At 37.0% G+C, this 25,849-nt stretch overlaps 1 protein-coding gene and 1 non-coding gene across 13 annotated transcripts in view; one reads left to right on the top strand and one right to left on the bottom strand.

Annotated features, from left to right (window-relative positions):
* Positions 1–25,849, bottom strand: part of HDAC9 (histone deacetylase 9) — a 920,581-nt gene that overhangs the window by 812,111 nt on the left and 82,621 nt on the right. The gene's annotated exons all lie outside the window — the stretch shown is intronic.
* On the top strand, positions 10,469–10,600 carry LOC112915919 (U6atac minor spliceosomal RNA). The gene has a single exon (XR_003234205.1). It is a non-coding gene; the product is annotated as a U6atac minor spliceosomal RNA (small nuclear RNA).

Here is a 25,849-nt window from a genome sequence, read left to right as displayed (position 1 = left end):
GCTCTCTTCAACTGTTGATGGAGAAGGTAAAGAAACGAGATGATCACTTAAAAAATATCTGAAAAAATACAAAGTCATGAAACCTAGTAGACATTTAATTCCATCAAACTAAAAATCAACTAGAAAGTCTAAGACACTTCTATGACCCGAAATTTTACTTAATTCAGATTCAGAAAGAGACAGAATCAAGACAAAATAAAATCATTTGACTCTGCCTATAGATACCAGGGAACATATTTATTAAAATATAATGGTGGGTGCTGACAGAGCTGAAGCAGGACAGCAAATAGATAGGAAAAGTCTCCCCTCAGCTTTCTCTTAAAAATGTCAGAAGATGGGCAGCCCTGGTGGCTTAGCGGTTTGGCGCCGCCTGCAGCCCAGGGCGTGATCCTGGAGACCCGGGATCGAGTCCCACATCGGGCTCCCTGCATGGAGCCTGCTTCTCCCTCTGTCTGTGTCTCTGCCTCTCTTTCTCTGTGTCTCTCATGAATAAATGAATAAAATCTTTTTTAAAAAAATGTCAGAAGATAGGATACCTGAGTGGCTCAGTGGTTGAGCGTCTGCCTTCAGCTTGGGTCCTGATCCCGGGGTCCTGGGATAGAGTCCCACATTAGGCTCCCCGCAGAAAGCCTGCTTCTCCCTCTACCTATATTATCTCTGTCTCTCTGTGTGTGTCTCTTATGAATAAATAAATAAAATCTTTTTTTAAAATGTCAGAAGAACAATACCCTGGTGATGACAGAGTAAAAGTTCTTCATTTCCCATTATTCAGAATATTCTGAGCACGTGTTCAAAGCACTCTCGTCACCACTGCTTAATTCTCATTTATTTTCCTCAAATGCAAATGGTCAGTTGCCTAGGCTGACTTCTTTACCCTTGCTTTTTCGACTTATTCAGGATTATAATGGGAACATAACTCATAATGTAGGGGGAAAAATGTAAATGACACTGGTGTCAGAATGCTGATGGGAAACAGGAGTGGTAAGGCAAAAAAAGAAAAGAAAAGAAGAAAAAGAAAAAGAAAAAGATGAAGATGAAGACACTCACCAAAAGGTGACCTACCTGAAAGGAGCTGCTTCCTATGAGTGGTGGAGGGCTGCTTTCATTGGCCAGAGTCCTTGGAAAGCACCAGAGTGATAGGCTCTTGGCCTCCCAGTGAGGTCTCTCAGAGATACTGCCCTGACAGACCTTCCTGGGAGTGGTCCTGCATGGGAGTAGGGTGGGGACTTGCCAATCCACACTTCTCCATCAAGGACTGGGTGGCTAAATTCAGTAGAGAGCCCTGGGAGGCACAGGAAGCCAGCTTCAGCCTTGAGTCTACCATGTGGTCCAAAACCCAATATTATTTGTAAGAAGGCAATAATTTTGATCTATTTCCCTTTCTCTTATATGTATTTATTGATGGCTTCAAACGAGAATGGTGTAGTACATAATATTTTGAAATCCTAACCAAATGTAAAACAGGTTTGTTTGGTTTTTTTTTCTGGTTTTTCCAAATTCATGAAAGTATGGGGAGTTATTTTAAAAGCATTAAGGAAAACAACCTAAAGATACAAAATCTGAGATAGAGAAGAAGGATGAACGGAGAACGGAGAGATGGCTTCCACAGACCAGCTCAGTTGTGAAGTGGTCATAAATTCCAGCCTAAGCTTCCTGTGTCAAATAAGTAGGCCCAGCTCCCCTGAGCCTGAAATGAGAGCACTGGACAAGGCCATCTTCAAGGCACCTAGAGGCACCAACATTCTATGATGTTATAACTAAAATTAACTAGCTTTGGCAGTACTTTTAAGGTGAAAAATGAAAACCCACATCAGTCCCACATCATAAGACTAAAGACAGCCAGAGCCAGAGAAATCTCTCAGAAAGAAGAAAACGTTGTTGATTTGCAATAACTTTAGAAACTGGTGAAGAAAGAAAAAAATATACTGAGAAATTAAAACAGGACATTGACCTCTGTGAAAAGATCAGATACAAGAAGAATAAGCACTGTACTAAGGGAAAAGTCACCTTTCCTTGTATTATTTTTAAAGTACGTATGTCCTTGGAAATATTATTAAAAATATTGAATCCTCATTGCTCAATGGTGTTAGTCCACTTCCAAAATCCAATAAAATCCCAAATTAGCTTGCAGATGAATGATGGCTTTAAGAGTTTATCCAGAATCTAGTGTGATCCTATAGATGGGTTGGGCCAAACTCCTCAGAAAATGCCAAGAAACATTTGTGCCAAGCCAAAAAGTGCTGAAATGTTCCACTGACATAGAACCCACAAGTCAACATGAAGCTTTCACTGGAAGACACAGCTTTGCGTGTAGTTTTCCAGGGATCCAGCCAAAACTCAGAGATTATTGAAAAAGGCTCTCAAAACCAAAATGATTCCAAATAGAGGTTTGCATGACAGGGGAATTCTGAATGGAAATTTATCATTCACAACCAATAGATTCAGTAGCTGGTCCCATTACATCAGAGAATTTTAATTCTTCCTGGAAATTCTTCACAAATTACAGGTAACTGTAGTCTGAGCAGAACTTCTGTGTATTTTTAAACAAGTCAATTGTTTCAATGAGATAAGTACATTATTTCCACCAGACAGATAATTGTTTTCTTGTTCAATTGCATTACATTTGTGTATCCAGGTATAAAATGTTACAAATGGAAAATTACTGAGAAGCAAAGCAGTCATTAGTGTGACTTATAAATGGAGCAGAGATGTCACAAGTTTTTCTAATGCTTTTTTTTAGTTCCCAAATATGTATATTTTATTTTTTAATCTCTTCTATATCTGATTACAAAGCAAATAGTAAAAGCAGATCCTCATGCCCATACACAACAAAAACAGAACTAAGATGTCAGCTGACCAACATGAATAACTAAGTGATTTGAGTATGAATATACACAAAAGTAAAATAAATTACTTACCTTCATAAGAAATCCAGAAATATGCGATCTCTGGATAGTAAAAATAAATAATTTTCAAGTATCACGACTGGAAATAGGCAATATTTCTAGATATTACTCTGTAGATAGAGAAATTGTATCAGAAAAGTGTATATCTGATTGCTGTGGTGACATTGTCTATTTCCTGAGAGAATTCTTATCTATTAACTGTCATCAATTAAGAAGAGCCTCAAAGCAAACAAAAAAGACATTAAATACAAAAAACAAAACAAAACAAAACAAAACAAAACAAAAAGAAACCAGCACTTTGTTAGTCAAAGGCAGATTATTTTCAGATGGCATCTGCAAATAATAGATTTGGTCACTAAGAAAGAATGACCACAGAGAGTGTGCCCTTACACACCAGAAAGCATGAAGACAGACAATTAGAATTAAAAATAGTATTTAACACACAATGCATATCTTGGGGGCACAAGTTCCACTTAATAAACAAAATGGGTTTTTTAATGTTAGTATCTAAATGCCTTTGGGTTAAAGCTTATGGCACCTATTCCCCATCTGTTCAATAGTTTCTGTATCACATATAGTATATCAACATATACACTGTACATTTTTTTAAATCACATTTTTTCCGAATTTCTTAGAAATTCGTCATATTTTAAATTGTATGGTGAAAAAATCGTTAAAGGGTATATACTACCTAGGAATAAACCTAACCAAAGAGGTAAAGGATCTATACCCTAAAAACTATAGAACACTTCTGAAAGAAATTGAGGAAGACACAAAGAGATGAAAAAATATTCCATGCTCATGGATTGGCAGAATTAATATTGTGAAAATGTCAATGTTACCCAGGGCAATTTACACGTTTAATGCAATCCCTATCAATATACCATGGACTTTCTTCAGAGAGTTAGAACAAATTATTTTAAGATTTGTGTGGAATCAGAAAAGACCTCGAATAGCCAGGGGAATTTTAAAAAAGAAAACCATAGCTGGGGGCATCACAATGCCAGATTTCAGGTTGTACTACAAGCTGTGGTCATCAAGACAGTGTGGTACTGGCACAAAAACAGACACATAGATCAATGGAACAGAATAGAGAACCCAGAAGTGGACCCTGAACTTTATGGTCAACTAATATTCGATAAAGGAGGAAAGACTATCCATTGAAAGAAAGACAGTCTCTTCAATAAATGGTGCTGGGAAAATTGGACATCCACATGCAGAAGAATTAAACTAGACCACTCTCTTTCATCATACACAAAGATCAACTCAAAATGGATGAAAGATCTAAATGTGAGACAAGATTCCATCAAAGTCCTAGAGGAGAACACAGGCAACACCCTTTTTGAACTTGGCCACAGTAATTTCTTGCAAGATACATCCAGGAAGGCAAAAGAAACAAAAGCAAAAATGAACTATTGAGACTTCATCAAGATAAGAAGCTTCTGCACAGCAAAGGATACAGTCAACAAAACTCAAAGACAACCTACAGAATGGGAGAAGATATTTGCAAATGACGTATCAGATAAAGGGCTAGTTTCCAAGATTTATAAAGAACTTATTAAACTCAATACCAAAGAAACAAACAATCCAATCATGAAATGGGCAAAAGACATGAAGAGAAATCTCACAGAGGAAGACATGGACATGGCCAACATGCACATGAGAAAATGCTCCGCATCACTTGCTGCTATCAGGTAAATACAAATCAAAACCTCAATGAGATACCACCTCACACCAGTGAGAATGGAAAAAATTAACATGGCAGGAAACCACAAATGTTGGAGAGGATGCCGAGAAAAGGGAACCCTCTTACACTGTTGGTGGGAATGTGAACTGGTGCAGCCACTCTGGAAAACTGTGTGGAGGTTCCTCAAAGAGTTAAAAATAGACCTGCCCTACGACCCAGCAATTGCACTGTTGGGGATTTACCCCAAAGATTCAGATGCAATGAAACGCCGGGACACCTGCACCCCGATGTTTCTAGCAGCAATGGCCACAATAGCCAAACTGTGGAAGGAGCCTCGGTGTCCATCGAAAGATGAATGGATAAAGAAGATGTGGTTTATGTATACAATGGAATATTACTCAGCCATTAGAAACGACAAATACCCACCATTTGCTTCAATGTGGTTGGAACTGGAGGGTATTATGCTGAGTGAAGTAAGTCAATCGGAGAAGGACAAACAGTGTATGTTCTCATTCATTTGGGGAATATAAATAACAGTGAAAGGGAATATAAGGGAAGGGAGAAGAAAAAGACTCCTAACTCGGGGAAACGAACTAGGGGTGGTGGAAGGGGAGAAGGGCAGGGGATGGGGGTGAATGGGTGACAGGCACTGAGGGGGGCACTTGACGGGATGAGCACTGGGTGTTATTCTGTATGTTGGTAAATTGAACACCAATAAAAAATTAATTTATTTTAAAAAGAAAAAGGGTATATACTATAATTTAAACATCATGCTTTGATCAAATACCCAAACTGATTAAAAATGGGTATTGTGAGGGCAGCCCTGGTGGCTCAGCAGTTTAGCGCCACCTTTGGCTCAGGGCCTGATCCTGGAGATCCGGGATTAAGTCCCACATCGGGCTCCCTGCATGGAGCCTGCTTCTGCCTCTGCCTGTGTTTCTGCCTCTCTCTCTCTCTCTCTCTCTCTCTGTCTCTAATAAGTAAAATAAAATCTTTTTTTTAAAAAAATGGGTATTGTGAGATTGTATGATGTTAGCACAGATCTAGAAACATATGAGGAGGTACAACATAATTTTGAATAAGGTATGGTAAACATACAGAATTATTTTAACCAGTGATCCTTCTGTTTTAATTATGTAAGTTAACTCTCTGAGAAGCTTTGAAGAGTTACAAGACTTTGTAATAGAAAAAAAATTCCACGAGAACTGAAATTTCTTTACAGTATTACCGTTTAAGGAAAAATGCGGCTTGTATGTTTCTGTTTTCTGGGGGGGGAGGGGGTTACAGCTATATTAATTTAAAGCTATAAAAAATAGGTTTAGGCCCCCTGTAAAGAATTTTTTAATCACATTTTTAATATTTAGGAGGAAATCCATTGGTCCAAAGATGCTTTTAGACAAGGTTACATAAAAGCTTTCATTTAATATATTACAGTATTCTGATTAATACTGAATTAATTAAAAACTTCCAAAAAAGTGTGAGGAAGATTGGTTATAAAATTTATTTTCTGAATTTACCCAAGGCCACTTTTGCCTCTTTTGACATATACATTCTTTTCCCCAGTATTTTTCAGCTATAAGAAAATCCTAAAAGTTCTTAAATCAACCTTCAGATTTTGGAAAAGGAAATCAAAGTTCTAGAAATTAAAATGTGAAACTGGATTCTATATGTCTAAGTCAATGCCAGGTCAAGATTAGAGCAATGAAATCCTAATTCCTGTTTCATTTTTCATTTAAGGTAAAAAATATGGGACACCTGGGTGGCTCAGCAGTTGAGCATCTGCCTTTGGCTCAGGGTGTGATCCTGCAGTCCCAGGATCAAGTCCCAAGTCGGGCTTCCTGCATGGAGCCTGCTTCTCCCTCTGCTTACATCTCTGCCTCTTTCTGTGTCTCTCATGAATAAATACAATCTTTTTTAAAAAATAAGGTGAAAAATAAAGGTTAAAGTAATGGTCTAGTGATGTCACCAATCTGAAGCACAATATTTAAAACTGGGGTAAAAGGAGTGGGGAAACCATTACCGTCATGGAGCTCACATTCTCACGCACCATGCAGACAAACCAATGTCAAGAGTGAACTCTATCACCAACTAGGTTTTTATGTACTGACTCATCTTTCTTCTCTAGGTCCATAATTCCCACCTTACCCTCTGCTTCCCTCTCTCACTCCCCTGTGGGCTTTGTTCTGCCAGGAGACCTCTGTTCACCTGCTTGCATAGGATTCCAAGATGCCACACCCACCCTAACCCTCTCAAGCTACCCTAGAGCTACCTACGTTACTACATCTTCTTAAAATAATTTCACTTGAATCTCTGATACCACTTCAGAATCAACAAGAACAAAACCAAACATATGCTCTCTTAGGACTGATTTCCTATTTCAACTTCCTCTATTGCTACTATTACTATTCTCCAGAATTCTCATTCTCAAATTTTAGGTCATCTTTAATTCTTCCCTCACCTATAGCATCCATATATGGTCAGTCTCCATGGCCTACATGTATTAGTCAGAGTTCTCCAACAAACAGAAACTTAACTATAAGGCGTTGGTTCACACAATGTGAAAGCTGGTAAGTCCAAAGTCTGCAGAGCTGGTGTCTCCATTTAAGATTAAAGGTCAGCAGACAGGCGGGCTGGGTGGCTCAGCGGTTTAGCGCCACCTTCAGCCCAGGCCCTGGTCCTGGAGACCCAGGATGGAATCCCATGTCAGGCTCCCTGCATGAAGCCTGCTTCTCCCTCTGCCTTGTCTCTGCCTCTCTCCATCTCTCATTAATAAATAAATAAATAAATAAAATCTTTTAAAAAACTAAATAAATAAAGGTCAGCAGGCTTCTGAAGAACCAAGAGGAACCAGTGTTCCAGCTCAAAGGCTGCCAAGCAGAATTCTTACTTAGGAGAGGTTATTGGCCCTTTGTTCTATTCAGGCCTTCAACTAATTGGATGAGGTCTACCCACATTATGCAGGCTCAGTCTGCTTTACTCAGTCTACAAATTTAAATGTTAATTTCAATAACACCCTTATAGAAACAGTGAGAATAACGTTTGACCAAATATCTTGGCGTTCAGTGGCCTAGTCAAATTGATACAAAAATTAATCATCACATCACAGTTTTACTTTTCAAAAGTGACACTCTTCTCTCTCCATTCTCAGTCTCACTAGCATCATCTCAGTTCAGATCCTTATGATCTCCTCCGACTGGTTTTCAGCACAAGGATGTAACTCAGCCCCTTCCCCATCCTTTAGTTCATGTATCACTGGAATATGCTGTGGATAAATTTATTTTCAGAAATGTTTTTAACATATCATTCCTGTTCTATTCTTTAATTCGCAATGACATCTTACTCCAAATAGATCCACTTATTTTTACAATATATTTATTGCTCTGTGTAACACAGCCCTAATGGCCTTACTGACCTGTTTCTACTGTCACTCTCCTAATTTAAAACTTTTTTTAAAAGATTTTATTTATTTATTCATGAGAGACACACAGAGAGAGGCAGAGACATAAGCAGAGGGAAAAGCAGGCTCCCTCCAGGGAGCCTGATACAGGACTTGATCCCAGGACTCTGGTATCAGGACCTGAGCCAACGGCAGATGATCAACCACTAAGCCACTCAGGTGCCCCTAATTTAGAACTCATATTATAATTGGCCAATAACTTAAATATCTTCTCCATTCATCCACACCCATTCCCTTAGCAATGCACCTCCCTTCTCTGGGAAGCACTGGGCACTCTTCTTCGCCTACCTCAATTCCATCCACCTGCCAAGGTTGGTCTCCAGCTACAACTCCTTTCTGAAGTTTTCCTAATACCCCAAACCAAGAAAGTCTTTTAGTTTTCTAATCCTCACATGCATTTAAGATAAACAAAAGCATTGCTACTCTAAACTACTCTGTCTTATTCATGAATTTCTTTTTTTTTTTTTTAAGAGAGTGAGAAAGACAGAGAGAAAGAGAAAGGGAGACAGTGTGAGTGTGGGGGGAGGATCAGAGAGAGAATCCTAAGCAGGCTCCACGCCCAGTGCAGCACCCAACACTGGGCTTGATCTCACAATCCTGAGATCTCAGCCTGAGCCAAAATCAAAAGTCAGATGCTTAACCAACTGAGCCACACAGATGCCCCTCAAAAATTTATTTCTATTGCACATCTCTCTTTCCCTAGTTCCCAATCTCACCCTATCACTTCCAAATACACACCTTCTATTTACTTAGGGTTGAAAATACTGGAATCTGTGCTTTGCTAAGCACTGTGTAAGGAATAGACATACAAAGAGGTACTAATCTCAGAAGCCTTAGGCTAATATAAAATAATTATTGTAATAATTAAGGGGCAATATACTACATACTATAACAAAGCTAGATTCAAAACTCTAAGGGAATATAGAAAATATAACAGAAGGAAAAAATAAATTGCCCTACTAGAATGATGTGGTAGGGAATAAATTTAAGGGGAGGAAGAGAAGAAAAGGCATTTCAGTACTGAAAATAATCTGTACAAAAGAATAGAAACAATGAAGAAAATACATACACACACACACACACACACATATATACATACATACGTATATAGACACGCAAACATATATTCTTATATATTCATATAAGGTACGATGAGACATTTACCATGATGGCAAACAAACTAGGTATTAAGGATCAGAAGCCAGAAAAGTAAGGGATTAAATTCAGCAAAAGAATCACTGAATAATAGTAACAGAGCCCCAGAAACAAGATATCTGTAATATTAAGAATGTTAAGTCCAGAACTTGAGTGGAGCTGAGAAGAAGCAGGCATGGCTGGAGCATGGAGCTCTATCACTTAAAAGTGACATGACATAAGGAGCACCTGAGTGGCTCAGTTGGTTAAGCATCTGCCTTCAGCTCAGATCATGATCTCAGGGCCCTGGGATCACCCCCCTGTCAGTATGGAGTCTGCTTTTCCCTCTCCCTATGCCCCTTCACCCCCCCAACCCCCACCTCTGCTCATGAGAGTTTCTCTCTCTCTCTCTCAGATAAATAAATGAAATCTTTTAAAAAAAAGTGACATGACATGTAACACAGGATTTATGTTCCATACTACCTTTTAAAAAAACGGGCTCCCAGTGCATGGAGCCTGCTTCTCCCTCTGCCTATGTCTCTGCCTCTCTCTCTCTCTCTGTGACTATCATAAATAAATAAATAATTTAAAAAAAATTAAAAAAAATCTGATAAATTCTCAATCCAAAACACACCTGGCCCCTTGGGTTTTAGATAAAATTCTACAGATCTTTGATGTTGAGATTCCACAGAATGTGTCAGATACACAAAGGGGTCTCTTCCCCCATGAAAGGTTTTAGAGTCCATGGAAGATCCATTTAGAATTGTTTTTAAGTGGAGGATAAGTTTCTTAGTGCCAAACACATTCTATTATTGACTGCCTTTGTGATCCGTGGCAAAGTTTATTTTACTTGTAAAATATTAGTTAAAAACAAAAAATAAACTGCCAATCATGGACTCTTACTTCAACCTTTTTACTCCCCTTATAATGCCAAGAATACCAGGAAAAAAATTGTAAAACAACATTCTCTTTGCCTCCTATAACCTTAATAGATAGTTTCCTGGAATTGTCTATTCAAACAGAAAATTAATTTCCATGCACAGCTGGAAATACCACATTGGCAAGTGAAGAAAACATCAAACACCAGTAGATTAAATAAAAAGTGTAGGAACTATAAAGACTTAACAAAACAAAATTTGCTCAATAAGATGGTCCTATGAAAACAGCTTTTCACCGTTTATTTAACGTATGAATACACCTCTTAAAAGCGAAGTAGCAATAATTAAGGAAGCTTTGGATTCAGAGAAACAATGAGAGGATTATATCATTCAAGCAGTTTTTCTACTGTTGTATGAAAGAGAAAAGGTTAGCATTTCCCTTGCCAAGTATGAAAGAGGTCCTAGGGCCTGTACAACACATGTACAGGTAAGACATTGCACCTACATTGTGCCATGTCTCCATGGCCAGTTTTTTTGTTTTGTTTTGTTTTCACTTTGGGATGATGAAAAAGTTCTAGAGATAGACGGTAGTAATGGCTGCGCAATACTAATGTGAATGTACTTGATGCCACTGAAATATACATTGTAAAAGGGTTAAAATAGTAAATTCAGTGTTATGTTGTTTTCCTACGATAAAATATAATTTCAATAATATACAAAAAGTTCTTGAAACCAGTAACAAATAGTCTAAAAAATATGCAAAGGGCACAAATTCAAAATGGGAAGAGAATCCAATAAATACATGGAAAAATGTTCAAAACCACTAATATGAATACAAGTAAAAATGACGACAAACTATCAAGTTTAATCTTTCAAATTACGGAAGATTAAAAAGTTGAGAATTTGAAAAAGAAAAAAGGCAGCTTTTCGAGACCCGCCAACAAGATCAGGCTCTGTTTACACATCGCCCTCCATTGGCTTCAGCCTCATGGGTATTCTCTTTATACTGACAGCCATCAAGAAAAGCAGGCCCATGGGGCCATCAGGGGACTACTCCAGGATGCCATACCTGCATCGGGCAATGACTTGCCTGGCCAATATTCAACTAATAACCAAACTAAAGAATACACTTTGTACAAATAATTCAGAAACAAAAGAGGGAGAGGCAAAAAACCAGAACATCACTTTCAGGAACACAGAAACACATAAAGGCGAGCATGAAGCAATAACAGTGTGGGAACAGAACGGCACATGGCTTCCAGACAGTCAGCCCCCTTGCCCTGCTGCCTTGATTCTCAAGTTGTCAGAAGAAAAATTAAAAACCTCCAGTACTGACACTTTGTAAATAGCAACAGAGAGAAACTTCAGTAAAGATCCGTGTGTTATGAAAGCAAGATAGAGAAAAACATTCCACATGAACTCTATCGTTGTAAGACTTCTGAAAGGAGTGAAAGGTTGAGTTTAGGAACATTTCTAGACCAAGCATGACAGAGTTCCATGTAGCATACTGTGTTATAAAACATGGAGCTACATCTCTATTATCTTTGACAAACAACTCCAAGACACCATGTACTTCAGTAAGCCTGCTGGGATACCCCACAAGCAAAGTGAGGGATCAATTTAATTAGCTACATATAGGAGGAAGTATGCACATGGCAAAATACATGGCACAAAGCAGGAGCTCAGTAAATATTTGTTGAACTGAACTGAAGCAAGTGGTAGAAGCTGATAAACATTACTTGTATCTATTGATAAAATTTATTAGATTATTGTTCCAACTTTCCAATGCACTTAACCTATGGAGAATATAGGCTTTATCTATAAAGCAAGCTATAAAGGTTCTATTCTTTTCCATTTGGCATGGTGCCAATGGTTCAACTAAACAACTAAACCCCAGCATGGTGCTCATAGGTTCAATGAAGATTCACTTCCCTAGAATCAGCACCTCGGACTCAGTTTCTAGTGACAAAAATACAGACATTTTTTTAAGTACGGAGGTGAAATGTAAATGAAGCAAAGGTGATCAAAACAAAGATTCTAACAGAAGACGGACCCAATGATACATGAGCCACCTCAATGAGATCCACTTAAATTTACTGGAAGTCAGTCTCTTTTAATATCGTATCTGAGAAATGAGAGGACTCACTCAGTGACTTCCAATCTTCCTCAGGGGCTACTCACACTGAAAACTCATTTCATATAAAATTAGGTATATTTATACATACAGAAATATACTTATCTATACAAAATGCAAATATCATTTTCAGAAATTAATACTTAATCCTACAATGCACCTGCTCCCTGATAACTTCTAATGTGGTCTATTCTACTCTACCATTTAACTGCAACCCATGAAATCAATTCCATGGCCCAAGAGTTCCTGACACGCAGAAAACACAGAACTAGAGGACTTTTCCCAGTTTATTAAGGAAAAATCCTGATTTTACTTAGAAGCTAAAAATATCCACCACTCCTAAATACTAGTTCCTCAATGAACTTTCTAAAACTAATTCCTGAATGAAATGACATAATTCCTGCCTTCCCTGTTTCCTCACAATAAGTACCCATGATCCTTTCCACTTGAAAGTCTTTGAAAGTGATTTTCCCAGGATATACGACTATTGCCACGCCTGATGACAGAGATGAACACAAGGGATTTTGCAGAAAAAAGTTAGACATCTACCAAAGGAAATCCCTTAACCCCTAATAAAGTACATTTGAATCCTTGTAAACTACCAGGCAGTAACTAAACGAAAGTCAAAATGGCACTCACACAGCAGCAGCAAACCACATAAATCTTGATTTTAATTAAATGAAAGATATTTCATAGTAGTTGCCTTCTCCCTTCAAAACTACAGAATTTGTTCCCTGAAATAAAATGATTCTAACTTTCTAGAATAGCATCTTTGTCACTTTTGTAGATTTTCTTAATTAGATGCCTTCTGTTGCAAGACCCCCACTTCATCCCACCTCATTTTCACCATCTTTAGTAATGCCCCAAACTTGTGGGTGTGCAGGAATCTCTGGTGAAAAATGAGCTGGCTTTGAGTCAAACAATACTTCCCAATCACAACTGGGTTTTTTCAGTACATAGCTAGGGAAAGGTCTTGTTTACTTCTTCCCATTATAGCTTAAAAACCATCTAAAACATTGTCTCCTCAAAGGCACTACAATCTAGATATGGCATGCTAACAGCATCATTTGTGCTTGTCAATGATTTCAAAATGCTTCATTCTATAAATTTTCTCTTGGTTTCTAAGTCTACAGGGTAAGGAAGAAATAAATTCCACATCTATTTAATAGTATCTGGATATTTTATTCATTACAGTTTATAAAATAAAATGAAAGCCTCAAAGTTTTAACTTTAAAAGGCACTTCAATTCATAAGTATGAAAGAAATATTAATGTCAAAAATTAAATCCATTGTAATCCTGTAATCAAAGCATTCTGTGTATTTTCCAAACTTGGCAAGACACATTTTTATTTTTAATTTTTGAACTACTAATTCTAGAGGAAAAACAAACACCATTAACTTCCTCTTCAGTCACTAGCTGTCTGTGCCATGTGTTTTTATCGCTTCCTGCCACAAGGAAATACGTTTGAAACAAAGAATGATATTCAAAAGAGAGTTCTTGGGGTGAGTCTAAAGTTATTCTTTCAGGAATTGAGAAACAGTGTAAACATATTTAAATAATAGTACAGTGATAAAACTAATCGGAAAACCTTCATGTTTCTTTCATTACGTGATAATCCTCAAAACAAGTCTGCCAAGATTATTTGGGAATAAACTAGTTGGTTGAGTTAAACAACCTTGCTTCCCTAACACAGCTAATAAATGGCAGAGCTAGAATCTAAATCCACTCTGTTTTTGTACCCAACATCATGGTGGAAATCATACCCCACTGTTTTCCCTATGAACCATGTGATCAAATTGTATCAAATTGATTATTTTAGCCTGTCTGTCTAAACCATCATGGGTTTTTGTGTAAGACAGTCAGGAGAGCCTTCAATGAGGTTATAGATGATGATGATGATGATGATGATGATGATGATGATGACAAGAACATGAAGATGGATTCCACTGCTTCAGTCATGTTCAACACTTATTTATTGAGTCCTGTGCTCTAGGTAGTACACTAAATACTGGGGATCCTAAACAAAGTCATAAATATAGCTCTTACTCTAAGGAGTAGGTAAGAAATTCAGAAAGGGAACTGCTCTAGTCTGTTCAGGTTGCTGTAACAAAATATCATAGACTGGGTGGTTTCAACAATATATTTTTTTTTTCTCACAAATCTAGAAGCTAGGAAGTCCAAGATCAAGGTGCGGGGAGATTCAGTATCTGGTGAGAGTCCTCTTTTTCATTTGTAGATGACCACTTTCTTACTGCATGCTCACATGGCCTTTCTTGGTTACATGCTCATGGAAGGAGATCTTTTTTCTTCTTCCTATAAAGGCACTAATCCCTTCAGGAGGGTCCTACTCTCATGACCTAATCTAAACCTATTGTCTCCCAAAGACCTCCATCTAAATACCAATACAAAAATAAATAAATAAATAAATACCAATACGTTGGGGGCTAGAGCTTCAACATATGAACTTCGGAGTGACATAACAAGAACCCAACATGTAAAACAAATCATCGCAATTAGTTTGATATATGTAATTCTACAACATTATCACTTAATTACATTCAACAAATATTTATTCATGTTGAAAAGAAAGTAAATTTTTGACAGTAAATGAAATCCATGAGATAAATAATATCCTCCATGTTTCACAAATTAGAAAACTGTGGTTCAGAAATGACAATCTGTCCAAAATCAAAAAGTGAGCAACTGAGGGAGACTGGATTTAAACATAAATCTACCTAGATCCAAAGCTCAGGCTCTTTCTACTAGAATAGAAGAACTGTAACCAAGGGCAACACAGCCATCCTCACTGCCTCTTCTAGGATGTGCATAGTATGGCTCTCCCTACCAAGAAAGAGAGTAGCTCTCCAAGAGCCAGGTACAAACACACACAGCATGTACAAACCCTCTGAATAAAAGATGACTAAGGCCTGAGTGCTGATACAATAAAAGCAGGTCAGGGAACTAATTAAGAGCACATAGCCTAAACTAGCTTGTCCCACCTGTAAAAGAGAACATTCTACGCAGTAAAATGGTAGAGCCACTGGTTTCATGTGAGTAATTCTCAAAAAAATATTTCATAACCTGAGTAACAAGAGAATAAAGATACAAACATAGCTGAAAGTTTAAACCAATATAAAAAAGTATTGCAATGGTGAAGCAAACCAACCTCAGATGTAGACACAGATCTTATTTATCTGTCTTCGGCTCTGACAAAGTCACCATGACTCACTGAATATCAAGGCTGTAGCAAAATTTTAAGGGTATACATCTTTTTTGGCACTTTGCATAGTAGGTACTTAATAAATATGCTGTGAATGAATGGATGCAAGAAAGAATGAAGATTCTGATTAATTGGTCATATTCAAAATTTGTAATTATATATCTTATTTTATTTGGAGGTTTTGAAATGATTTCCTTCCCTTCCAATTAAACATCTACCCATAATTTACTCGCAATCCTAATGTGTTCAATAGCCAAAAGGGCTAGATTTTTTTTGTTACAAAATAGAAGAAATGCACGATGGTATTTTACTTGCAATTTTTGAAATCTGGGGGCTCATAAAAATAATATGTTTAAAAGGTACTTGGGGAAAATAGAAATTACTGGGAATAAAGAAATCTGTACATATGAAGTTTGATAATACAGAAAATGTTAAAAACTAGGTAATTTTGCTTATTTGTAGTACAAATGAGGGAGGATGAAGAAAAAAAGAAAAGCAATGATCTTTATTTCAAAGTACTATATAATAGCTATTTTGATGATAATGCAGAGGTTTTAGAGACAATACCTCTACTCCATCTTACATTCTAGTCATCATTTTTCTCTTGTTTCATGATCTTGTTAATGTCTTTTATCTTGCAATATTAGGGATCCTTTCATAAGCTAGTTTATATTTTTTTGAAAAGACAAGCTGTGTGTGCACGTGTCTATACACACACATTCATATACATTTATATAAATGCCCATAATCATTTATGTATATGTGATTATATACAATTATAATGTATATGTCTCTCTCTCCTGGGTGTGTTCTCTCTCCTAGTACCTCTCTCACATTCCCTAACATCATACATATGTTAGAATTTTACATATATAAATTATATATGAGTACATATAATTTAGAAATTAAATATAATAAAATTATATACATAAATTATATATATAATTTGGAAATGAGGTAATATACATTTTAACTACATTTATTTACAAGTTCATCTCCTTTATGTATCCTTATATGCTCACATAAAAATATCTCAGGCTCACACAAATATGAAAAAAATCACCTCTCTCAAGAATTCACTTTAATTAATGTGTCTTTGGGGTTTTTTGGCACTTGGTTTGCACCTCAGCAATGTGTATAAGAGGATGACCAGGAGAACTCATGTGTGACAAAGTATCAGAATGTCAGGCAGTACTGACTGATTTCCTAAACACTCAGTGGTACCAAGAGTCCTTGGGTGGTCCCAACCACGCACCTATGCTCTGAGACTATCAGAAGACCAGTAGGTTTTACCATGCCCCACAAGGCCTTGTAGATCCCTGAAGATTGTGCTAGGCAGGTTGAAGAGGGGCCTGAGAACTTGTGTATTAATAAGCCCCCAGTGATTCTTATCAGATAAGCCTGAAAAACACTGTTACCATGTCTGGGAAGGAGCACACTGAGGGAGAGCACCAGAAATGTGGTTTGTCCTATACCATGGACTCTAGAAATGTTTCATGAGTACTGCCATTTTTTATAGACCATGGCGAGCCATGGAGATTTTTGATAAAGGAAATAATTGGATTTGTGCTTTAGCAGGACTGCTTTACTAGGCAGCAGTGTACAATTAGGCTGAATGGAGGAGAGACAAAAAATAGAGACTAGCTGGAAGCCTATGATAATAGTTGCAGCCAGAAGTAATGAATGCTAAAAGTTGGGAACAAAAATGGAAAGCAGAGTCAATCAAAATCCAAGCCAACTTAATGTGGAGGGGAACACAGTAGGAGTTTCAAAAATGGCACCACTGTTTTAAGCACAGGAGGTAATGGAGATATCTGTGATGTTCATAAAAAAAAAAAAAAGGTTACAAGGATTCAGACTAGATGCAGTATGACTAAATGAATTCATAATTGAGAGATTAAAAGAAAGACCATTCGGAAGGAGAGGAAACAGGGTTTCAACCCAGTTCTACCATCTCCTTGCTAGGAGGTGTTGGGACACATCTTTTAAGCTCTCTAAACCTAGTAAACTCATTTATAAATAATTCTAGTAAAACATATTCTGCAGGATTGTGGTGAAGATTAAATGAGGCTACATGTAACATTGATCCTTAGTTAGTTCTTAGCAGACAGTATTTTTTTTCCTGTTTTTATTTTCACTGACTTTTACTTTCAGTGACTTAAAACCATTCCAGATACATAGTAGGCACACAATATACACTTGTTGAATGAATGAATTGCTACTGCTATTATAATTCTATTGAAGACTGAAAAAAGATCATGGGATTTGGCCATTAGACAGTAATTGGTGCACTAAGAGACTGCTTAAATGCCTAGGGGTTTTGAACACTTGGATGAAGTAAAAGTCCAACTGTTTGTTCTGGTGAGGACATTTGAAATCAAGTGGTATTGTAGAACAAAAGTTTATTTGAGTTTCATTTGTTTGTTTTTTATTCTGCATGTTAAATAAAGGCTTCCAGCTAGAAAAGAAAAATCTGCTTTATTAACGTTAACAGTTTTAAAAACATCTTATCCTTTATTTAGAATTTTTACAATATATTATGTCTCATTTGATCTTCACCCCCTTGAGTTAAAGAACTAGGTTACTACTGTCATCATTTCTATCTTAAAGATGAGAAAGCTAAGACTGAGGACAGTTGAGTGACTTTTAGTGCATGAGTGTCAGAAGCAGGAATTATACTGAGGTCTTTTCATTATAAGTTTGCTGAGCTTTCTACTATCCACACTCATCAAGCCCATTCATGCTATTCCACATGAGCTCTCTTCCATGCTTCCTCCCACACTAAGTTTTCCCTCCTACAATCTGGAAGTGAAGGGCGGGGTGGGGGGGAGTTTTGTGGGCCTGAAGAAGTTGTGAGAATACTGCTCTTTCCTCAAAAACCAGCCAGTGTCAAAGAGTATCCAACCTCCTGCTAGGTCAGTGCCAGTCAAGAATGCTAACACCGCAGTGTATTTGTTCCTTGTTAGCTTCAACAGAAAAATCTGCTGTTCTCTTGGGAAATATCAGTATTGTCTCTTTGGAAAGCTTTCCTGTAAAGGTGATACAGCTTTAAGTCTGATCTTAACCAATTGGTTAAACAGAAAAATTTGTCTTCATATTGAGTTATTGTTAGTTTGTATCATTGGCTATAGTGTCGATGGCTTGAATTCACATCCTGGCCTTATCCCTAAGTAGATGCACAACTTTGGACATCTATCTTATCTTTGTCTCTAAGAGTTTCTCATCTTTAAAACAGGGATTCTCAAAAATAGCCCATTTCATGGGGTTTTCACTATAATTAAATGAGATGCCATATATAAAGCTTTGGCACACTTAGAATTTAAAATAATGAACACTCAATACATGGTCATTGCTATTTGGCAATATGTGGAATCTTAGTCTCACAGAGGAAGCAATTCAGACTCAGAATGATCAAGATACTTGGCACAAAGTAATCAGGCATCACTTTGTAACAGTAATCATGCCTTCCTTGCGGAGAAAAAATATTCAAGATTATCAATGACTTTTTTCACTGACTGAAACTGCCACATTTATTCCAATTTTGAATTATTCATTTATAAATTAATGTATTTTTCAGTTCATAAATTGAAATGATGAGGGGAGTAGCTAGACCCACAGTGAGATTCAAAAATCTTAAGGAAAAAAAAAGTGAGTTTAGAAACACAGAAGGGCTTTTTAAAGCACATAAATACATATTCTCACATATTCTTGTAATAATATCTAAGTGAAATTAATTTGCATCTTTTCAAAATAGAAAAACCAAGAGTTTAGTCTTCCTAACTAATAAGATAATATTTCCTTTTTTAGAAAGTGTACGTCATTTCCTAAAGGGTATGATTTTATATTTATTTATGATTTTTATATTTATTTACTTTCTCCTGCTCTTTTGTACTTCTCTGATGTTTCTTTCAATAGTGGCTCTCATCATTGGCTGCATATTATAATCACTTAGGTTTAAGTGAATACCCACACCCAGGGCTAACAAGAAGTCCAATTAAATCAAAACTGTTGAGGCTGGGGGTCCCAGTTCAAGTTTTGCTTCTGAATTTTTTTTAAAGCTCTATAGATGACTTTTAAGGCAGAGCCCAAACCAAGAATCAATGGCTTACCCAATATCTTTCCAACAGAATGATGGACTTTTTTGCCTTGTTGATTGTTGTCTGTAAATAAGTTATTTTACTTCCAGCCATAGCACTGCTTATTCTGAAAAGCAATCTTGACCTTTAATGCAAGTTAGATTTCCCTTGATTCTAATCAAACACTTTTAGAGAGTCCTACTGCATTAACTTTCCTAATAAAGTTAGGTGGGATGAGTTATATAAGACCAAATTATACACAGCATTCAATTATAGCACTAGAAAAAAACAGGACAGACAGGTTACAGATTAGGGCTCTGTGGTATTTTTTTAAGAGTTTAGGTATGGTGCTAAACTTTTAACAGTCGAAGTTATAAATCAAGGAGAAAAATGTGATTCCAAGAAAACCAGCACAAGAAATACAGTATTATAATATGAAAATATTTGACACAATAATACAGCTTTTCTGAAATCCTTTGAAGTCAATACCCAAAACTCTTCTAATGAACTATACTAGATCCAGACTGTGGAACAATGGGGGTTAAAAGAACCAGAAAACCATAGGAAGCTTGATCTGGCTATCCTGGCAGGCAGGCAATCAAAAAGGAATATAATTTATAGATTTAAACAGCAGTAATTTTATTTTTCTCCTGGGTTGCTTTATAGTGCTGTCATATGCATGCTCTATAACAGTGTGGAATGAAATGAAATTCCAGGCACTCTGAGAAAAGCAGGAGGAGAAGTCATCCAACAGCCAAGACACATCACTAGCATATGTTATTTATCCTTTCAATAACTTGGTTTACTAATAGTTTAAAATGACAAAAATACTGAACTAGTCTACAAATTCTCTTACACTGGCATAGCCTCCCTACAGAGCAGCCCTCTTCCACAGGGGAAAACATGCAATAAGGTGGAAAAGTGGAATCCGACAAAGACCCCAAGAATCTGAAACTAAACAGGTTCACAAATACAGGAAAGAGAAGTTAAGAAAGTATTTTATCTGTCTCCTTTGAGTAACTGAAGTTATTAAGTAGAACTTTAAACACAGGTTGAAAACTTCTGGATGGACAGATGGGGTCATTTGTTTACTTAAATATTAAAAAAAGTTTTTTTGTTTTTTGTTTTTAATGAATCATATGTTAAGTGACCAGCAGCCTTAAAGAAGGATAAGATACTGTGCCTATAAGTTTCAATGTGACTTAGTCCTTGGCCCTTTCCTCTGTTCCTCCTTTTATAATCTTTTGATAAGGTCATGCTTGCTAGTTTAAAGCTACCAATGTTTTCAACTGGGATCTTTCTTTAGATGATTCCTAAATTCCTTTGGGACCAATTTCTCTTCATCAACTCTACATCTCAAGTCACCCTCTTGACAACTAGCAGACCGTGGTTAAAAATACACACTCTAAGGGCACCTGGGTGACTCAGTAGGTTAAGCATCTGCCTTGAGATGGGGTCATGATCTTCAGGCGCCGAGTCGGGCTCCGTGCTCAGGAAGAAGTCTGCTTCTCCCTCTCCCCTTGCCCCTCCTTCCATCACTCATGCTCTCCCACTCAAATAAATAAATAAAATCTTAAAAAGAAAAATGAATACACACTCTAGAATTAGGATACCTTGATCTGAGTCCTAGATTTATTCTACTCAGAATATTCTATTCTACTGTGAAACCTTGATAGAGCAAGATACTTAACCTCTCAAAGTCTCAACATCCCTATCTGTAAAATACGGATGAGAACAGTACCTGTACCTCAAGAGTTATGAAGAGTTCTATGAAATAAAGAAAATATAGTCATGAAGCCCCTAGCTTGCAGAAAAAAATTCAGCAAAAGTTAACTATCTTTTCTATCAATATCACTTACTCCCACTAATTCTATTATCATTCTTGAACTTCAAAATTATTTTTGCTGCTTGCTTTTCTGTCTTGTAGTCAATCACTGTATCTAGCTATTCTTCTTTTGAAACATTAAAATAAAATTTTCCCCTGTTTCTTTTTTTTAAAGATTTTATTTATTTATTCATGATAGAGAGAGAGAGAGGCAGACACACAGGAGGAGGGAGAAGCAGGCTCCATGCCGGGAGCCTGACGCAGGACTCAATCCTGGGACTCCAGGATCGCGCTCTGGGCCAAAGGCAGGCACTAAACCACTGAGCCACCCAGCGATCCCCCTTACCCTCTGTTTCTATTTTTCTCACTGTTGAGTCTGCTCCTAATATTTATAGGACTTAGATTAAAATTATAGACAGAGGTCCAGCTATCATGTTTCTAAACTTTTAAAAAGTATATACCAGTCTATCAGATGTTAAATAAAATTTGTTCTACCCTACTACATTTCAAATACCTTAAACGATCAGGTTTAAATTTCGATTTTTCAGTTACTTCTGGATTTCAGACCAGAAAGTCTGAGCAAAAGGAAATTTGGTGCCTGAATGTGGACCCCTGGCCCTTGCCTCCACCCATGACCACCCACCTCTCCTAATCTTACCCACCTAATCTTCTGAAATCTTACCCATCTTTCAAGGACATTCTAAATACTTCATTCTCCAAATTTTCCTTGAGCCACATATGATCTCACCCTCCTCTGAGTATCCAAATTATTTTGTTTCTCTATAGTTTAATAGAACTTACAGCCTTCCATCTTACATTTTTAACAGTACCTAAGCCTTTGTTTTCCTAGTTACAGGTCATTTCTACAAGACCTTCAATGCTAGCAGCATGTAAGAATTTCCTGATGAGTCTTAAAAAAAAAAAAAAAAAGACCTTTAGGCTTCACCCAAAATCAAGCATGAGGTGCAGTGGGGGAGCAGGCAGGGATACTTTTCTAAAGCTCCACTGTTGATGCTGACATGCATCAAGCGTTGATAAGAATTGTATAAGATTATAAATTCCTTGGAGGGCAAGGTCTATGCTTTATTTTGTACTCAACACATTCTCTGGAACTGAATTTAAGCTGATATGTGTTTTCCCTCCTGCAAAACACTTTCTGGTCCACAGGCTGCACATAACCTCTATAGTTACTGAAATAATTTATGAGCACTGGGGCGTGATGGTGACTTATGTTCTACAATTATGTAAAAGGAAAGATACAAAGAATTAATCTCATAGCCTGGATCAAACTGTCTCTTTTACCTGCATCTCTGTGTTTACTCTGTATGGTACATCTGATCAACAAAATAATGAACTTACTAAATGTGGTCAATGTGTTATTCTTAATACCTAGCACAGTGTTTGGCATATACTGAGCATAAAATAAAAGTCTGGTGAGACTGGGTGAGTGAATAAGCAAATGTGTGAACAGAAATTACGAACTGGCAGCAGTTGAGAAATTATTTCAGTCAGGTGTGGGGTAAGTTAAATAATGACTGCTCAAAAGATACTCATATCCTCATTCCTGGAACCTGTGAATGTTATCTCATAGGTCAAAAAAGGGGGAAACTTTGCAGATGTGATTAAAGATCTTGAGATGGACAGATGATCTTGGCTTACCAACGTGGGCCCCGAATGCAACTACATGTATCCTTATAAAGAGGGAGGCAGAGGGAGATTAGAAACACATAGAGGAGAAGGCAATGTGACCATAAAGGCAGAGATTGGAATAATGCTGCCACAAACTGAGGCACCAGAAGCTAGAAGAGGCAAAGAACAGATTCAGATGGGGACACACAAGAATGCTGGTATGGCAAATGGTGTAAAAACAGGCCAAAAGGTGAGGCAAGGCAGCAAAGTCATTTACTATTGGAGGTGGGATAGGGTAGGAAGCTGGCATATAATAAAAAAGAGGGATGACATAATTCCATTTGCTCAAAAGTGAACAAGCTTGAGAGACACAACTAGAAATTGTGACAGAACATGGAAATGATGGTCTTCTCACCAGTGTGCAAAGACCTACAGACATCAGTGTTCACAGTGAAATTCACAAAAGCAGAGTTTACAGATCACAGTTGAGAAAAAAGCACAAATTTTTATATAATAATTCTAAATGAACAGTAGCTACTTTAGTATTCTTTTACAATTATATTTTTATGTACTGATATAACAAATTCATGACATATTTTCCAAATAAAGAAACTGGGACAAAGGGAGATTTAGTGAATAGCAGATAGATAACAGGTAACACTTGTTTTCAGAGCTTATGTGTAAGTCCTTGAGTTTTTACTAATAACTTCAAATATGCATTTGTATTTGTCAGTAACAGATAAGGTAATCAAGTATTCAAAGCAATAGATACGGGTTCACTTAGAACTGATGAGTGTGAACTCTTTTTCTTGTGATATGGGGGTAGAGGTGGAGAATGAAAAAGAATATACAGAAAGCAGAAGCAAAAAGACCAAAACTCTTCACCCTACATATTGGCTGAAAAGATATAACCACAGCAGGATGTAAACATTTCCATAATGATCCTACAGTTATAACAAGCAAAATAAACAATCCAACCTTAACATGTCCCAATTCCCCGAGGACCTCAGGTTCACCTTGTAGTTTAAGATTTAGTCACTCATTTAGACTGAGGCAAATCCCTATAGATTCAGGGAGTTTGTGATCAACTAATGGGTTATGGCGTTATTGTCAGTGGATGTTACCCCACAGGAGGCTGGACCATTGCATCACTCAGGGTAAAGACATACTTCTTTTGTGTGTGACAAACAAGAGCCTACCCAAAGAGGTTCCACAGGGAGCTGTGAGTGAAAGATATGCAGTGCTTACCTGTTCCACATCTGTTCTTTCCATAATCTTTAGAAATATGAACTTCCTGGGCAAACATGAAGGGAACCCCATATGACTAGATACATGCCAAAGTAAGAGATCACTTCATCTATCCAATATCATGCTGCCACAATGTCAAATAGTAAAGCCAAAACATATCTTCAATGGAGACACATAGAAAATTTAGGATCCTAATTTAATCTTTATAAAGACTTCAATTATCATATTAAAGTGCGTTCATCCTTTTACATGAGAAGAACTGAAAACATATATAGATTGAAATGTCATAATTTTTAAAGCAGCTGTTTTCCTTTATACATATTTCACTGAAGGTCCTCGGAAATTAGTGCATAAAAAACATTACTGCTAATCATACAGTCTGCAAAAAATGCATTAATTTTTAAAAGTTTAAATGATGTAGGACCAATGAATTCTAACTTAAAACAATTTGCTACTTAACCACAATTCCAAATCCTTTTACTCTCTCCTCTATTCTTAACTACAATGTGTATTTTTAATTGGGTGGGAGGTAGTTTCTAAGTACTGGAACAAGGAGAGGTCCAAGTTACTAAAAGGCAAAAGGCTGAGAGGACAGCCTCGATCACTGCTAGCTAAGGCAGCTCTGCAGGTAGCTACAGGTCTCACAAACAATAACCACCCTATTGCCATGTTTATTGTTCAACTAATAGGGAAGCCACCCTAGAAAGACAAAAGCATTTCAGTGGGTAGCACCTAAACAGTCAAAAGAACAGCTCAAAACCATCATGAAGAAGTAAAATGAAAAAAAAAGTCAACAAACAAGAAGAAATAAAGGGAAGGGACATGATTTACTACCGAGATCAAGCAGCTTCATTTTGCTCAGGGATTTTCGACTCCTTCCCCTCCCTCCAAAGATAGTACATCAGCAAAATATCCTTTATTCTTTACTTATTTGGCTCCTTTTATGTGCTAGACAACATTATCAGCTAACTAATCAAGCAACCATGAGTAAAATAACCAATTGTTTTATTTTATATTTTAAAAGATCCTAAAAAGAGGTCTTTTGTTTTCAAAAAGCTTAGTTTATTATGAAGCTATGAGTTAGTAAACCCCCACCTCTAGGAGATAAGCTTCATATTCAATGAGGTAACAGATGTCACAGGAGCCCAGAATCACCCCAGAAAGCTTCACAGAAGAATGAAATAGAGTCATGCCTTGAACAATAAATAATCATAAATAACAAAGTGAAGGGGTAGCAGTATGAAGGGGAAGGCACTCCCAACAGTGAGAAAGTTGCATTCAAAGGTCTGCAGGCAGGAAAGCAGGGAGGCACACAATTCCATGTGGTGACCAAAACAGACTCATGGTTTATTCATGAGGAAAAGAAGGACAAACAGGAAAGGATATAGGGTCCTTGTATACCTCAGGGAGAGGTTGTATGGAGAGTCTCTGACATTTCTCAAACAATGCAGAGACTTCATCACTTAACCTAAAGGAGGAATAATCTCATAGTAGAAAACAGACCTCCTACCAAGAAGTTCAGAGTGAAATCTGTTCCTTCCTAGCAATTTTACAGAACTTGAGTATATGTATGTACCAAGGGCATTTGCTTTATCCAATCTCCCTTCCTTTCTTTCCTTTCATTCTCATGTATTTTATTTTTTAAAACTAATTA

The sequence above is a fragment of the Vulpes vulpes genome, chromosome 7 (genome assembly GCF_048418805.1).
Source record: "Vulpes vulpes isolate BD-2025 chromosome 7, VulVul3, whole genome shotgun sequence".
Lineage (NCBI taxonomy): Eukaryota > Metazoa > Chordata > Mammalia > Carnivora > Canidae > Vulpes > Vulpes vulpes.
The sequence above is the reverse complement of the archived record's forward strand: the minus strand, read 5'-3'. Positions and strand labels throughout refer to the sequence as shown.